Genomic DNA, 18527 nt, shown 5'->3' on the forward strand with positions numbered 1-18527 from the left:
TCAGTGTGTGCCTTGGACATGCGTCAAGCGCTGTCGACACCGTCACGCGGAGCGCACAAGGGACACCTGTCCGCGTGCTACCCACGCAAGTTCCTGAAACGGCAGTTCTTCTAGGATCCGCCTCTTCGAAAAGAAGCTGCGACAAAGCAATTAACGAAGTGATCAATAGTGGTGCTGAGCGCTCGCTAGCGGCCAAATCGCCTTCGTTGTCGCCTATCGTCCGTTCAAGGACAAAGCGAAGAGTAAAATTCGCGGTTAACATAAGCCAGCAGTAAAACGGCTTGAAAAGTTTAGATACAAAGAGGTGGCGCATCAAGAGCAGTCTGAAATCGCGTGGCAATGAAAGAATAGAACAAGAAGTTCGGAAACAGACCCCTGCAGATACACAGCGCATCGAAAGCATGCACTGAAAGCGCGTGGCAATACAGGAAGAGGGTGGAAAGTCAAAGACCTAAAAACGCGTTGCTTCTCTGAACGAAAGGCACAAGCCGTTGTAAGGTCACAACTGTTTCGCAGCTCTAGAACACCTTGCTTGACACTGATACGAACGGCCAATTGTTCCACTGCTCCGCCAAACGGTTAATCTAAACCTCTTTAACGATCTCGCGCGCTCTACGGTGTCTGTTTTCGAAGCAATTCGCAGACTCTGGAGTACATCGGCAGTTCCGTGACGCCGACGCGCCCGCGGTTACAGCTTTTAATGCGAGAGCATTATACGGCGCTTCGTCCACGAGAAACGGACCGAAAACCCATATGAGATGATGACGTCATCGCAGTGCTATAAATTAAGAAAGAAAGACAAACAAAATTTCTCCCGAGGTCGGTTTCGAACCCGCAGGCCGGCGCGAACAGATCAGCTTTGCTGACCACTGCATTAGACTAGTACTCCACCACCGCAGCACAAAACACCGCGTGCATACTTTCGCATTCACTGCACGCAAGTAGTATTAAGTGCCCTCAATAATTTGCTGACACTGTACGAGAGGTCCCTTGACGTTTCGCTGAAACACCTTCTCAACGTATTTCACGAAAAGGTTTCCGCACTTGACGGCGCACTCAGCGAGATCAGCAACCCTTCCCGAGATCAGCAACCGACATATATAACCAACGCAGCAGGTCGCCTAGCACAAGGACGGTCAAGCTGTCCACTCATATATGCGCCTCACGGCGCGTATGTATACATGACTTTGCCCAAGCAGTCAGGATCTCGTCCTGATAGTACGCTGCTGAATGAATGGAAAACATCGGCTTGTACTTATTACCTCGGAGCTGGAAGCCTCAGCAGACGGGGTATGCTGAGAAGTGCAGCTTGAGAAGCGGAGAGACCAATCGTGGGAAGCTCGGTACATCGCTGCCGCGTTGGCATGTCAGGTTGATATGTCGTGTGTCTAGAACGCATGACATGTCATGTCAACATATGACACACATGTCATGTGATATGTGTGTCTTGTGTTAAAATGATTTTGCTACTTTTAGTGTTCCGAAAAGCGGCCCTAAAACAATCTTTGTTCATTCACCCGATATTTCATGACATGTATCTGTTGTCGTGTTGTGAATAAGGAACAATCAGTGAAAATTCACAATGTTTACGCTCGTTGCGTAAATCGCGAAATTCAGCGACAGCTCGCGCAAATGCTGTGAACTCTGCCCCTTTCAGCCTGTACTCAATCCCTTCCTTCGAGGCACGGTCCAGGTTTTAACCCGCTGTAAGACTGCTACCACGCCATGCCCAGTAAATAAATAAATACTTATTACAGCTACGCACAGCTCTGCATCTTCGGCAGAGCGATGACGCTCATGCCACGATATGAATCAAGTGCGAAGGGTTGCCAGTGAGAACCGGCGATACTGCTTTATCTGAGTTTCCCGCATCACCCAGCAAGTGCAGGATGGTGGCGTGCGTCTGGGCCAGAGTCGCAACGAATAAAGCCTCTCGCTACGGACTTGAAGGTTCTAGGTTCGAATCCTGGAAGGCTCCTTTTCCTTTCACTGAAGAAACGAACTTTCTTCTGAACCTCGAAACGAACCAAACTAGCCCGCAAGAACGTTGAGCTACAGCATTTTTTGCATGCAGGGGGTAGTCACGTGTGGTGCGGAAAGTCCCGTGTTGGTGGTTGGTCGAGGAAAGCAGCAGACATAGCCCACGCATAAAAGCCTACATCGAAACAACTGAGCTGCGAACCATGCGCGGGAGTGCGGACTCTGCCACCTGCGGCGATAGCCGTATCTTGTCCTGGGGCGCGCTCTTCACCCGACGCTACGTACAGGGTCCGTCAAAAGTTCCAAGGCCACAGGGTTTGCTTTTGAGCAGCATAGTCGGGCTGTTGAGATACCCTCGAAGCTCAAAATATCTGTAGAGAAAAGAAGAATCTTCGTTCTACCATCTGAGAACCTCGATAGCTCTATCGGAATCATAAGTGCTAGGATATACCGATGAAAAGCGGACCATGTGGCCTGGGAACTTTTGACGGACCCTGTACCTAACCCCATTCAAATACGGCCTCAAGCAACCCCCCTGGACCACCGACACAGACATGGGAGGCAGATTAAAGCTATCTATCTCTTTCGCTGTCTTATACCCTTGCTTGTCGACTGTCTTAACTGAAGAAATCAGACAAGTCTGCAGCTCTGCCTTACTCCGTAACGGAATCACAGATTCAGTTGCCAGTGTGCAAGTTTCCACGCCTGCTTATGCGAAACACACACGGCGGCTGCATTTTTCTCAATGAATGATAGCGTCCTTAATACAGCGAACAGTCTGGTTCTGTCCATTATTACAGCGACAAAGCTATCATGGCAGCTCAACCGCGATGACACCCTTGAGCATCCGCCTCGTATGAGGTAGGTGCGGGGTTCGATTTCTGATGCCGCCGGATACCCACCGGTGATACAACGGCTCCAAGCTTTCCCCTGGCCTGATGCTCGGCTTATCTGGGGTGATATGCTTGGAAATAGGCATTTTACCCCAGCTCGTACAAATAAAGATACCTTCTGTCACGGTGCTCTTTGCCCAAAGCTGTGCCCTTGTGACACTAAAATTCATCCTCATCATCATCATCACCGCCGTGACAACACGACTACAACTCAGGACGAGCACTTTTCCCGCGCCTGTGGCCGCTTGGTCGTGTGTGCGGCGCAAAGCGGAGGTCTTGCAGGGCGTACAGTTCCTTCGTCATTGCAGACGCGGGAGCGTCGGGTCACCTGAGCGTGAGAAGGAGCGTCGGCCACGACAGAATCCAGCGGTATACGCGAGGCGAAACGCGAAGCCACTGGGCTACGCTCTCGAACCGAATACCCTCGCCTGACAAACGCAGCACGTGCATGTTAGGGACTATAGCAATTGCGATACTCTTCAATAGGTACTTCAATACTTATTGAAGTGCATTCAATAGGTATTGAAGGTACTTCAATAGGTATGTCTTTCGCTTTAAGGATGGAAAACCTATTGTTTTTCAGACTCTGATGCATAGGTAATCCTTAGAGTTTTTCGTGTTACAACAAACGACCTAACGCAATCCGCGTCCGTGAAAACAAGAAGACACGTTTCTTCTGCTAATACTTTGGATATGCGAGTTTAGCCGGAATGTAGTAGTCATCCCCGATATAAGTGATCATGGCTGTGCTGTTGTCACTTCTGGCAGCATGGCAAACGAGCACGAATTCCTCTAAAACAGTTTTCATGTCATTCTCCAAGCGCGCATCTAATTCATTCTTCTCATAATCGTTCAAAGACGATTACTTAAAAAATATTTCTGAAACAGAGGTACCTCGGCCTTACATTCGCGCAGGATATGTGAGGGGCTCGATAAACACATTGGTCTGATTCCTAACAAAGCTTTCCGAAGGCTCGGATGCTTGCGCTGCACTTTGCGTGTCAGACCACTAGATACCAAGCTACTCGCATACGAAGCCCTGGTCCGCCCAATGCTATGACAGGGCTGCGTCGTTTGAAATCACCATAAACTTTATTTTTTTTATCTCAGCTGGTAAGGAGCGCCGACCAAAAACTGAAAAAAAAACGACATTTCAGGACCTACTCGGTTCCTTCATCAGGTGGGACTGCAGGCGAGTTGCATTCCCCCGCTTCTGCTGAGTATGTCTTAAGCCAGGTTTGAGCCTTCTGCGCGAGCGTGGCTCGGTGTCCAGCCCAATGGTTTCCTCGAAGTCAGTCTGTGGTCGCATGCCTGGCAGTGTTCCGCTACCGCAATCGGTTCCCTGTTCATGTGTTGACGTCCGCTTTGAGCTGCCTCATTCTTTCGGGGAAGTTTAGGGTTTCGCCAATGCACGACGCTCAGCACTTCGAACAGCGGATCTTGCATACCACGCCTTGAGTCTTTTTTTTTTTCGGGTGACGGCCTTTTGGGCGGGGCAGGAGTCGTCCGATGATGGAAGTCGGTTTGTGTGCAGTTTGTACCCCTTCCTTTCTGAGAATACGGGCTAAGGTTTCACTTACGCCTTTTTACACAAGATATGCAAACGCGTTTTTGCCGATGGCATGTGGTTGGGCCAGAGGTGGAATTCTGGTTTTCTGAAAGAGTATGGAAGAGTCTGGAAGAGCCTTTTCTGGTTTTGGGTGATACGCCGAATGAAGAAGTTGGGGTATCCGTTTTTTTTTTTTTTTTTTATGTCAGAGTCAACTCGGTTCTCTTCGCTTCTTTTTTTCTTCTGGAGAGGAACAGATTATGTCCGCTTTCTTCAGTAAAGTTCTAACGACAGATACCTTGTGAGGACTGGGGTGGTTGGCACCGTCCCGTGTGGGTTGGCTTTCTGTACAGAGAGAAGTGTAAGCCTTTTTTCTGCCTTGAGAGTAGAAAGTCAAGGAATGAAAGGTTGCCCTGCTGTTCGCGCTCGACAGTAAACTGTTTGGCTGGTTCGATAGAATTTGGGTGAGACTGGAAGTTTTCTACATGAGAAGTGCTTACCACACACACAAACAATCGTCTACGTCACGTAGGAACAACTTCAGGTGGGACTGAAGGTGCTAAGCACCCGTCTCTCGATGTACTCCATAGCTAAATTAGCCATTGTGAGTGAAACGAACGCCCTCATAGCAGTTCCGACGGTGCGCTTGAAAAATTGTCCTTGAAGAGAGAAGCAGGTACCTCGTCGATGCTCAGCGGTGTTCGCTCGTGCAGTGTTCGGCCATTCCGTAGTGTGCTGCGAGCGACGGACACTACCAGAGGAACTGAAAAACTGGATGATAACTACTCCACGTAAAAGAAAGCCAAGCTCTCTTCATCTTCAATGGTCAGGTCCAAGACAAGTTGGAAGAAATGTCCCTAGTGTCGCGCGTGAGTCGGGGTTCGGATCGCGAGTGTGGAGGTAGTCAGAAAGACGCCGCAAGGTAGACAGGGTGATGTCCGCAATTGGCCGTAGAGGGATGTCAGGTTTGTGCATTTCTGGTAGGCCGTAGAAGCTTGCAGCTGAACCATTTCTGGAAATGAGGTGGAGGTAGTGCCTTTTGAAATCCGGGTGTCACCTCTGTCGAAAGTTTTCTTTTTAATCACCATAAGCTTGAGGACACGAACAAAGTGAAATCGGTTTAAAAAGGGCCGCCCGTGTTGTATTTGACCGTTATGACAGATTTTTCGCCTTCTTCTCATCTGTCTCGTCTGAGGTGGCGGTAGTAGTGAAAAATGCATTTTTGAAGTTCTTAGGCGCGTTAATTAACTCTCCGCGATTTGAGTCACTATAAAACAACTTAAAAACTTATAAACCATCAACATTAAGAAACTATCACCGAAATAAACATTTAACCTTTAATTCATCCTACTGGCTTATTCAAATACAGTTTTTTTTTTTTGGTGGGGGGGGGGGGGGGGGGGGGGAGGTCGCGCACTAGTGAAATCGGAAATTTCCTTCAGGCCCCACTCGTGCCCCGCCCGTGAAAGAATTTTTAGATTCTGCGATTTGTAGCTGACGTGTTTTTTACTGTGCGTTTCCTTGTTCTTTCATACTGCCTCATATGCTGCTGACTGTTAACAATGGTTTGCGCACATTTTTTTTTCATTCCCTCCTGCCATAACGGCAAAGAAAGTAAAAATAAAATAAAGGTTGTGGTTAAAAAAATTCTAGCCCTTATTAATAAAAAAGACCACCTGTACCTAACCTTCGAAACAGTAAACAAAGTGTTTTTGCAGGAAATGTGTATCGTAAGGTGAACAATTAAGGGATTCAAGCATCAGAGCGGGATTAATTTTTTTCCTTGACTTAGTGCTAAGGCAAAACCCAGAACAAAACTGATGGTTTTCGATAATTAACTCTAAAGATGAAACTTCAGTTCCTGGTTAAACAGCTCATGGTTGCACAGCGGTTGACAACTACAAAAAGGCTTCCTGTCTTTATTTCTATTCCAGACCAACTGATTTATAATCTGAAAACAACAGCTCCCAAATGCCCTGACGCATTCACCACTTGGGCACTACGAGCCTGCGTACAAGTAATTGCACATTACATAGTCATTTGGCTTAATAAATTGCGAAACAGCAGTTTTTGTGCCTGGACAGAGGAAAGTGGCCAACATGGGGCCTATGCATAAAAACTGAACCTAAAATGAAGTCACCACTATCTATCTTTTTCTCCTGTTTCTTTTTCTTTTTAAGGAAACCACCGGGACCACCTATTCCAGGCCAATCTATCTTCGTGTGTCACCCACCTCTCTGGTTCAGTGGCTACTGCATTCGGCTACTGAGCCCTAGGTACCGGGATCGAATCCCAAACGCGGTGGCCGAAGTTTGACAGCAGCGAAACGCTTTGCGATATCACTGCACATTAATGAACCCCAGGTGTAGAGGTTATACCCCTACGGTGTTTGTCATACCCCACGCGTGGCTTAACTACCATACCATTAACTGTCATCTCTGTATGCTTAAAATCGATGCAACGCGCTATTTTTAGTGGTGACGAAATACCTCAAAAAAACATAATTCAATTCCTCTCAATCAGCAAGCGTCTACAGTTGGCTTGTCTTGACTCAGATAGCAGAATCCCACGACCATGATCCTTTTTTATTCTTTCGACCTTCAGGTCAGTTTAATATTCTTGGACTTCGGTCAGCTTTCAATACAGTTCCTCATGCATTGCTAGCATACGTAAATTAACGTGTTTGTACGCACATTCCGCTCCAATTTGCTAGATCAGAAATTACTTGCCATGGCAAAAACATCTTCTAGTTTACGGCGCTCAGTTAGGTCGCCGTAACAACCAATGAGCCCCAAGGCTGTGTTTCGGGAGAGAGAGGAGGCTTCACGTCTTCTTTTAAAGCACTTACTGGACAGGGCCCTAGTCTCCACATGGTGACAGCAGGGGTGACTAATGTTTGTGTGTGTGAGTTCGGTGCCGGATTATGCGATTTAGTTATTGTAGGTGTCGCTAAGGTGGAGCAATGACCGGCAGAAACCGCAAGGCTAATCCCACCTGTAGCTTACAGCACCTCGACTCAACTCAACTCGGGAGAGTCGTTGCTATTAAGGCGAAAGCCTTTAATGCCTCATCGTTGTCGACAGAAGGTTGTTAGCAGAGGTGTCACGCTTTTCTAGTCAGACCAGAAAAAAATCTTTGTGCACGATGGGATTCTAACCACCATCCTACCGCTCCGCAGCCGAGCGTGCTAATCGCTAAGCTACTACCTGCCACCGCATATGTAGTTCCCCTTGCCTAGGACGATGGAGAGCGTTTGCAGAAAGGTGTCGAATCAGACGGATGCCTCCCAAACGCCCTCCAGTGTATCCAGAATTTGAAATTCACAAACAATTGTGTACTTAACTAACACCTTAACCATACATCAGTGACACAAGCAGCAACACCGCGCTAAAGGCTTTCGCCTCACCGCACTTTAGGTCAACAAAGTGCCCCCCCCCCCCCCCCCCCGATTTTTTTCTAACTGCATAAATTATGCAGTACAATAATACTTTTTGTACAATTTATTATTAATCGCAGACGTCTGTGTCACAGAGAGGAATGTACAAGATGACTTTGACGTTGACTGCCTACAGGACAGTTTCCTTGACGTCCAAAGCGGGGTGTGTCTTTGAAAGGTTTCAAATGTCAATGCGTGTCATCTCCTCGAAACCGTCCTCCGGTGAGAGAGAAGACGGCATCCGCCCTGAAAGTGTTCCATATTACCGGTCTACTACTTGAGCAACTCAAAATGTAACAGGCGTGTTGAATATCTGGCATACCTCGCCACAGCCGATATCAGCTCAAACGCATTATCGAATCACCCCAAAAACACTGGCCATGTCATCCGACAGCGACGCGGCTTCGAAAAGAATCCTTCACAACGCTTGCTCATGCAGTCCCGCACATTAAATCAACAAAAAAAACGATAACCACCGGACATCTCGTACAGATACGCGTGCGATCCGTACGAGGCATCGTCCCTCATAATTCGTACACATTGTTTCAATGTGAACAATAAGGCACCTGTAGGAATGCCAGTCAACTTATTTATTGGCTTCTGATTACAATGTACGCTTTTTGCCGATCACCATGAAAAGTTTCGTGTTGAAATCCAGCTGCTCATGGCACTACAATCATGAGGAACCCTTATAAAAACGGTCTATAGACAGTCTATAGACTTCTTATTGACTCTATTGACTTCCTATAGACATTGCTTTTAGTCTATTCATAGTCTATAGACTGTCTATAGACAAAAGTCTACTAAAAGTGTATGGCCATAAATCTATAGATTGTCTGCAGACTGTCTATGGCATTTGTATTGCCTATGGACTTTTGTCTATAGACAGTCTATAGACTTTATAGACAGACGTCTATAGACACTCTATAGACTGTCTAAAAAATTTTTTGTAAGGGAATACGCGGAGAGCTGGCTTCATGGGGTTGTATTTGAGCCACTGCAAGAACACTGCGCATAAATGCACTCTAGCAAAATCAACTGAAATTCTGTTCCAGAAAAAGCACGTTTTGAAGGTCACATTATTGAGTTCCAAAGTTCGGAAACGCATCACTACGGTGATTGTTGCCTCTGTACTCACCAAGATAATGAGGTGCGATTAAAAGCGGCAATGTAAACAGTCGCTTCCCTTGTTCAAAAAAAAAATGGTCACAAAAAAACTGATACAAACCCAGCACGGACATTTTGCTGGATGAGCGCATGCTCTGCTGGAGAGAATATCAATGCAGTTTGCCACACCTTAAGTGAAAAAATGCATTGGTTATGCAGTACGCTACCTGATGCGAGCTTAGGTTTTCAGCAAACTATGAACCAGTCAGGTGATGTCACGGGAAACCTTAACACCTTTGCGCTCAGCATGGGTTGTAGCAATTGCGCTTCCGCCTAATACGAAAATATGTCACGGATCGCGGCGCGATGATGTCCAAAGCGGCGGCTCGACAACGTGGCGTCTGTCATTTCTCCGCCAAGAAAGAAGAGACTATAAAGTTCTACTGAAGTCAACGACAACAACAACAAATTTAGCTGACATAGTCATGTTACAGTAGGGGAATTTTCTTTTTTCAGGGAACTTGTGGGGCAAAATTTGGTGAAAAGAGAATTTTTATAGAGTTTCAGGGAACTTCAACGACCGAAATTGCCTTACTTTTTCCAAACTGACGGAGTATTCAAGTTAATGCAGGAAAATGGGGCCTGAAGTACGACATATCGGGTCTAACCGAGGGAATTTTCAGTCCTGGCCAGGAACATCACTGGCTTAAATGCACGGTCCGGCATTCTAGCAAAGTTTCTTTCCGTAATCTTCTAGCACACGGACGTTCTAGAATTAGGAGCGGCAGTAATTAGGCAGGCGCTTTGCTGGTGGGGCGAGCAAGCTATACCTGGAGATTAGCTGCAAGTTTGGGGATTACACGCTGCATGGTGTCGGAGATGAGTGGCCTTATGCGGTGGCACTACATCCCACGTGAATAGCATAGGCAGCCCAAGCAACAGGGACAGGATGGACAGCCCCTGTACTCAGTGTGTGTACTGTCGGAGTTTTAGTTTGCGAGCGGCTTAGTCCAGCGCCCGGACGTCAATTTGAGAGCATCCCGACTTGAACGTGATGAAGGATAGCTGCCCTTCCTGTGTGTAATTCCCTGCGATTTTCGCGTGGTTTCGGGCCAGAGAGGTCCAGATTAACTTTCCATCCCACAGACTCTACTCCCCGCACGCCAACATATCATCCTCTAAGCCATTCCGAGGCCTCCCAAGTACGCGCGCCTGCACACCTGCTCGTGCGTTCCCTGCACGTGCGAACAAGCTCTCATCCCATGGATTGCTGGTTCGAGGAACGACACAGAGCACGGTCTCATCCGTCCTTAATCGGGCCTCCCACGGCAAAACCACAAAGACAGAAGCCAGATAAAGACCCGACCCACGGACTACCCTCTGGTAACTTCACTGAGGATCCACAAGCGGGGACTTTCCACCTTACATACACACGCCTCTCAGCCCAAGAGCCCAGTCCTCAAGCCCGAACCTCTTCCAGGCTCTCGTGTTGAGCAAGACAGTTCCGGACACAACTGGAAAGTGAAATGCGATGCTCTCCCCCGGGACGCCCTATAGCAGAACTGTTACGCGCAGATGACAGTCAGCAGTCAGACATTCTTCGCGCAGTGTTTCGGCCGTTCACGGCTTGCACAAATGCGTCCGCGTCTTTCTCGCTGGGTGATGCGCTTAAAGGAACACTTAGGAGAAGTTAAGTTTATAACCTGTGTCCATATAATACAGCTTTCCAATAACAAAGAGACCACTCTCACCTAAAAGTGAGCTTTTACAAGCTATAAAGGACGAAGAAACGATATACAGGTGTCGCCCAGTAAACGTCGCCATCAATTTCTGGGAGCGGATCCCTGAGGCTATACCACACTGCCATTCACTTCAAAAATGGCGGCAACCAGTCCTTTTCGGTGTAAACGTCACCAGTGTGAAACAAGTGGCGGGAATATTTTTAAACTTAATTTTCTCAGCCTCAAATGCTTCTTTTGCTTCCGGACAAACGTCAACATACACAGAAAGAGCCAGATAATCAATTTTTAATGAAAACAGTAATTAGACAGAGTTGGCTTTATTGATCCTTTAAGATGAGTTCATCCTAGGTGTCGTGTGTGCCACTCAATGCTAATGCATAGAGGGACGAACTTCGGTGCATTGATTGTGCAGCGCTGCTTCAAGCTATAGCGAGTATCGGCGGTGGAGGGCTTCCACCGTGTTTCGTACTTTATGACCTTTGTGAGGCTGAGCATGTTTTGAGGCTGAATCGTGTTGGAGCGGGGAGGGTTTACCGTCACTGATGCGCACTCCGCACCGCAACGCACTCTGCAAGCAAGACTGTTCCCGAAAGCTGCGGTTCCGCACCCGTGGGAAACCGGGGCTCTCGGCAGTGATTGCTAGCCCTCCCTGGTGCAGGTCGAACCACGAGTCGTAGATCGAACCCGCACCATTTTCGCTCCATATTGCTACAGGTGTGGTGAGTCGCCTTAGCACAGCTTCCAGAGCAACAGAGAACTACGACCTGTAGTGCAGGCCAACATGAGGCTAGCAAAATCCACAAGAACGCTGGACTTCTGTGGACCTTGGCCATTGTAGATAAGTATCAGATTTGCACGAGATCTTAGGGTGAAAGCAAGGAAAACGCTCCATACAGTACAACGATGATTTGCCGCCACATCGTCTCACGTTTGGCGGCCACCAGTTGTGAGCATGGCTTTCATGCATATGTGTTTGCTTTGGTCTGCCAACCAAACCAAAGCATATATGTTCAACAAGGGGAAGCTTTGGGCCAGTTGGTCTGACATGTTGGACCAACTTCAGTTGCTAGTTACCGCTCGTCCTGTCTTCTTCTCGTTCTTAAGACTCGTCCAAGTTCGCGGTTATTCTTCCTCTCCAACAAAGCATATGTGTGCACGTGAAAACTTTACTGCTGTAGGGAGTCCGGCGCCTCGTTACTTGTTAAATATCGCAATACAAAGCTTAAAGAGAAATGATAATGCTCGCGGCAGAATTAAAAGAAAAAAAATCTAACTGGCTACTAACAACGCGCAGTTAATGGCTCTAAGCCATCTTCAATGTTGGATCTTGAATAGTACTGCAGCGCTACAGAACAGCGTGTTGGATTCTATGCTCCGTTCAGCCCACATAAACAGCGTCGTTGCAAATGTTAGGTCCTTGCACGTAGCATTCGGAGAAATAAATCAACTCACTATCGGGACAAAGTGATGGCGCAGATGTCCGACTGTCCATGGAACAGAATAACCAGGCCTGGGGTGCGGCTTGATCCAAGCGACCAAAGCCGACAACGTACCCACCCACAAGAACAGAATTTGGCTACACTAGTGCCATACTTGGCCGGCCCGAACCTAATATATGAATACACTAATTAATCCACGGCCCTCACTCCAATGAGATGCGGCGTGACCAAGGCGGCAGTCAAACGTGCTAAGGGTGCTAAGGATACTGGGTCCGGAGAGGCTGCCATTGGAAACTGATCCTGGCAGCGTTTAATGCAAGAACCTTAGCGAGTGAGGCTAGTTTATCAGTGCTGTTCGAGGCACTAAAAGGCATCAAAATTAATATCATATATGGCTTACGTGGGTTATAGGAGGAGAGATGAAGCATATGCAGCACAAGCCTCGCATGTGCTGTGCTATCGCGGTTTACCAGAGAGGCGAGAGCTAGGTGTAGTCTCCAGGTCAATAAGGACATAGCTGGCAACATCGACGACTTCTTCAGGATTAACGACAGGGTGGCAGTAATCGTAACCGTTGTCATCGAAACTAATCCCGCCAGATTTAGGCAGCTAATAACAGACCACTTGAACCAACTATAGCTACTTCTCTCGCGATGCTCTGCCTGCAATTTGAACTTCTTGTGCCATTGCGACCCCCCCCCCCCCCCCCCACAAGTGTTTTCCCACTTATTTAATTTCCGTACATTTTAATGTTTAATTTTATATACTACTGATTTGCCTTATATATTCTGTACTATTTGAATTACCTGACGCTAATTTCACGTCAAACTTGTTATATTTTGTTACGTTTTTTTATGTTTACATGCCTTTGTATGACCGTTTCACACCACTGTCTTTCCACCCCCCCCCCCCCCCCCCCCTTATGTAATGTCCCAGACGGGATCTTTAAGGGTTCAATAAATGATAATAATAATGATAATGATAATAAGCACCTACATCCAGCCATGACGACGAGATGGTTGAAAGGTTTTATGAACACTTAGACTTGGCAAAGTAAAATACAAACACAGCAGAGTGTACTGACGGTCGACTCCAATGTCAAAGCATGGAAGAAGCAGCCAGGAGACCAGGCAGTAAGGGATTATGGTGAAGGTTCTGGGATTAGCATAAAGTCCAGAAGGAAATAGCTTAATCACCACGAAAACCTTCTTCCACAAACTAGAGATAAGGAAGTGGACTTAGAGGAGCCCGAACGACGTCTAAATAAGAAATACACTTCATATTGTGCGCCCATCACGTACAGGACGTGGAGGCGCTAGGCAAGGTGAGATGTAGCGACCATAAGGCGGTGATGCCTCGCATTAGCCTAGATTTCAATGGAGAACGGAGAAAACCAGTGATGAAGATGTGTAAGTTAGCGGCGAGAGGACAAGCAGAAGAGATCAGTATCTTGCTCGAGAGCAGATATTTCGCTTTATCCGAAGACGACGACCTCGGTGTTGAAACAATGAACGGTAATCTTACCAATATAAACACGGAGTGTGCAATAAAAGTAGGGGCTGGATAACTATAGGCAGGATATCAGTAAGCTCTCTTAGCAGACGGAAGACCTGATTTCGAAACGTCAACGCATGAAGGCCTCGAACCCCACGTACAGGACTGTCAGTGCAAATCAATAAGCGCAAGGCAAGCGAGATAAGGAAATACAATATTGAGTGGATCGAGCAAGCTGCAAATAATGGAACGAGCCTGAAAACGGTAGACAGGAAATTAGGTATGCGAAAGAATTAGATGTACGCCCTAATAGTCAAGGAGGGTAATGTCAGTAGCAATGTGAATAAGATAGTTATATAGCTGACGAATGCTGCACAGATTTTTATATAGTCGAAATAATCGGGACCCAATGACTGAGGCTGTAGTGCCTATAGGAAGTGGATATCCCGTCGGTAACTACCCAGGAACTAAAGAAAGCCTGCTAAAGGCCGGTGGGGATAGTGTGGTGGAGAAACTCAGTGCCTCATGGCATTCAACGCACCAAATACTTGGGAGACTGCTAACACAACCTTGATTCATAAGAAAGGGTATGTCACTGATTCGAAAAATTGCAGGCCGCTCAGCTTACTGTCAGTTGCGTACAAGTAGGAGTTATAATTTCCGGCTTTTATTTTTCGAAAATTTGGCGGACTTTTTTCGGGAATTTAGTGCAGAATGCGTATCGTTTCTTTTAGGAGAATATTATTATTTTCTACGAATGAATTACTGACTTTATTCGGTGATTTAATGTGACAATTCTGCGCGCTGAAAAGTCACTTAGAGTTAATATCGGCATTTTCGTCAGCATGAACAGTTCGTTTGCCAGTAATTAACATAACCTACCGCTAATTTGGGACTTGGAGGTGCGCTCGGAGAAGGAATTGAATTCGTCACAAAAAAGTAAGGCAAGTTTAATGAGACATCCGGCAGGCAAGAACGCAAGGGTCAGTTTACTTCTAAGAACTAGTTGACAGGTATTCTTTGTGTTGTCGCGCTGGCATGAGAGGGCGGGACATCACGTGGTCTGCGTGTCGATGGTAGTGCTGGAACTGCGGCTCAATTGCCGCGATATCCCGAACGTGGTACATTTCACGACGGCCCTGCACGGTTTCATGTCAGTGTCCTAGATGCAGTTTACAAAACCACTTAACCAATTACTGCTCTAACCGGGTAACCAGTGAACAAACAGTGCTTGGCTAGTAGGCGGCGATTCCCGGTCTGCAGAGGCACGTAAACAAGCGGCTTATCCAACAATACCACTGTCTCAGCACGCCTCTGGTTTACAACTTAGATAAATTTTAATTTTGGTCTCAGCGTAACTCGTACTCAACAGCCAGCTAGTTATGCCTTTCATGCCAATAATAATGACCTTTTTTAGCTAAAACCGAATTTGAAAAACTTAAATTCAGCGTGCTTTTAACGATTTTTTTTTTCGGTTTAAAACAAAAATCCCAACCCCTACGTACAAAGTACTTACTAAGGCAATCACCCATAGAAAAAGAGCTACCTTAGATGTCAGTCAACTAAAGGACCGGCAAGGCTTTCGGAATAGTTACTCTTTAATAGAGTACATTCACACCATCAATTAGGTGAGAGAGGAATGCACAGATTATAACTAACCCCGATACAAAGCCTTCAATGATTATGATGACAATGAAAGCATATGCATTTGAGTAGGTCGAAATCTCAGCACTGGTGCAGGCATTGTGTAACCAGGACGTAGAAGAGGCATATGTAAAGGTGCTCGAAAATATCTATAAAGGCCGCACAACGATCATAATCTCAAAAGGGAAAGTGATAAGACCGAAGCCAGGAAGGGCTCGAGGCACGGAGTCTCTCCACAGCTATACACCGCGTGTTTACAGGAGATGTTCAGAGAGTGAATTGGGAAGGCTTAGGGGGATAAAAGTTAACGGGTAATAGCTTAGTAATTTCCGATTCGCTGATGACAGTGGTTTGCAACTCGGGGATGAACTGCAGAATATGACTGAAGACCTAAAAAGGCAAACCGGAACGGTGGCCTGAAGAATAATTTGAACGAAACTGAAGTAATATTCGACAGACTGGGAGGGGAATAACAGTTCACGATAGGCAGCGATGCCTTGGAAGTTGTCAGAGAATACATCTGCTTCAGGCCACGTACTGACCGCAAATCCGGACCATGAGCGCGACATGTAGCTGGACAGTAAAAAGGGGGTGGAGTGCGTTTGACAGGTACTTTCAGGCCATGAGTGACAAGCTCCCTCAGAAAGAAAGCACGCAACAGTTGTTTCTTGCTAGCACACGTATATAGGGCAGAAGCTAAGAGGCGAACTGAAAGGGGTTTGAACTTAAAGTGAGGACACCTGAGCGAGCTGTGAAAAGTAAAATGATTTGGGTAACGTTCTCAAAAAGAGGACGATAGCAGAGTGGGCCAGAGAACAAATGCGAGTTAATGATATCCGAGTTGAAATCAAGATGAAATGGGCATGTAATGCGAATGCAAAATAAGCGATTAGTCCCGAAGGATAACGGCGTGGGTTCCAAGAGAAGGCATGCGTAACAGGGGGCGGCAGAGGGAGATGTGAGCGGATACAATTAGGAACTTGTATAAGTTTCTCACAGCTGGCGCTCAACGCGGTTAACTGGAAGTCAATGGGAGAGGCCTTTATCCTGCAGTGGACGACAGTTAGGCTGATGATGATGATGATAACTACATAAAAATATTGCGGGATGATGTGAGCTTGATATCGGGCTGTTCGCAAAATTACGCGTTGCTTTTTCAGCATCGCAATGGGAATTGAGAAATATTAGGTGAAATGAGCCTCGAGAAGCTGCAGTAAGCAATCATTAGGATTCCAAAATCCCGGCGTCTACTTATCGACATGCGTAAACACATCACTGTCATAGTAGCAGAGGCCGCTAAAATATTACGTTTCATTGGAAGAAAAACTTAAAATAGCTGCTCAAAACGTAAAAGCAGCATTATATTTTTATTTAGAAGTTGGGTGTAATCCGGAACCCCGCCAGGATAGGAACCGTCGCGAGCGAACGCCGAGACTTCCGCCTAAAACCTTTGTTTTAAAGGATTAAAGAACGAAACCAGTCTTTAGAGGATGTGGGCATCATATGTTACTCTTTCCTTTAACGTTATAATTTACAGTAACTACCATTTGTCAAACCCCCCCCCCCCCTTTTTTTTTTGTTTCCATGTGCAGCATTTCTTGCACATTTTCAAAAAATTCAAATGGAGTGATCGCAAGTAATGTATGCAAGCCGCCCCCAGCTCAATGCCCTCGAGACCGTGTAGTCAATACGCTTAAAAAAAAAAAAACAGTGCTTAAACTTTGTGAAGCTGGAACAGCAACTAGTCATAAGTGTGACGAGTTTTCAAGCGCTGTCAGGCATAGTTCCTTCTTTATCTATTCTGACGACGCCGGCAATTCATGCTATTAACCCCTTAATGACTTCAATTCTTTTTTACTGTTTTTTTTTTTGTGGATGTGAGGGCCTTCCACCGTCTTTCTGGTAGAGAAGAAATGAATTCACGGATGCATTGTTGAAGAGCTACTTGAAGGGTTTTTTTTTTTTAAAAAAAGATGCCGCACAACTGCAGTGGACGAGCTCAGTTCGCCCAAAGCCCAGCTTACCGAGCCCGGTCGGACGAGCTGGGCTCGTCGTAATAGGTTAAATCGACGCCCCGGCTAAGTACCCGCAGTGAAAAACGTAAAGGGAGAAAAGAACCCACCCAGACAACAAAAACTGCACTGATGACGTCCTCACCGCGGAGTGGACGTACCTAGCTCGTCTCGGGTCCATCACGACCAAGCATGTCTAACGTAAAGCAGAGGACACCAATCCAAGCTGCCAGAAAACGTCAATCGCGCGAGGCGCCGCAGCAGAGTTTGCCGTCAATGACCATTGTTTATGCGGTTGACCCGCTCAAGTTGCATGAGCCAGCGGGGACTTGATGAAGTTAGTTCGGCCAGCACTTGTATCGGTTGCTTTCGAATTCAAGAAACCTCGCCCGCAGCAGGATATTGCTGTGTGCAGTTACCTTCAATGACGGCGAAATGTTCGACGCAAAATGGGCGGTTTTGACTTATTTGGCTGCCGTGCACCTAAACAAAACAAGATAACACGGGATCGATTAAAGGCTAGAGATCAATTTCGGAAACACAGACTGCAATCGAAGGCCAGCGCAGCTCAACGTGTCCTCGTCGGCCAAGCACGCGCAAGGGGTTTCGTCATTTCAGCCCCCCTTGAACGCCAGGAAACAGCGACAATAACAGAGGTGCGACATACAAACTGGGACGACCTCTCCGCATAGTGAGACGCCCGCGGCTAGCTTGCTAACCATAGAGCACCTTCCGCTACACTGCTGCGCAGTCACGGCAGTCCGGTAGGACGGTTCCTGACGTCAACGAAAGCGTCTTCCCGGGGAGGCACTTGACAATGTTTTGCAGTCAAACGTGGGGGAGCCAATTCATTCGCTGCACTCATCCGCTGGCATTCGCCCCCTCGAATGGCGCCAAAACACTGCCGATTGTGACATTCTAGTGACTGCTCACCCCCGAACAGCCCGCGGTCAACCTGAATGGTTACGCGCCGCGCAGGCTGCTGCCGAGGCAGTCGTCACAGCGTGTGTTGGCGCTCGTAGTTGCATTCACCTGAGTTTCCCCGATGAAAAGTGAGAAACTCCGTCCTTCGATGGCCGTCAGGTATCGACATATCCGCTGCGACGTCTCCTCGCACAACCGCACTACGCGGAAGCCACAACTGTTGCAGAGCTTCGCGCTCGAGATCAAGGCCGGACCTGAAACCGGCGGCCCGCGTCAGCCGCTCGTCGCGGCAACGAAAAAGCTCGCG

General features: G+C 47.1%; 2 protein-coding genes across 6 annotated transcripts in view; one reads left to right on the top strand and one right to left on the bottom strand.

Moving 5' to 3' along the window:
* The window catches only part of LOC149371549 (uncharacterized), a 147181-nt gene that overhangs the window by 128308 nt on the left and 346 nt on the right, over nucleotides 1-18527 (bottom strand). The window lies entirely within an intron of this gene.
* Nucleotides 1-18527, top strand: part of LOC149371550 (short-chain dehydrogenase/reductase family 9C member 7-like) — a 393612-nt gene that overhangs the window by 98824 nt on the left and 276261 nt on the right. The window lies entirely within an intron of this gene.

Source organism: Amblyomma mixtum, chromosome 1, assembly GCF_055824585.1.
Source record: "Amblyomma mixtum isolate Tamu chromosome 1, ASM5582458v1, whole genome shotgun sequence".
NCBI lineage: Eukaryota > Metazoa > Arthropoda > Arachnida > Ixodida > Ixodidae > Amblyomma > Amblyomma mixtum.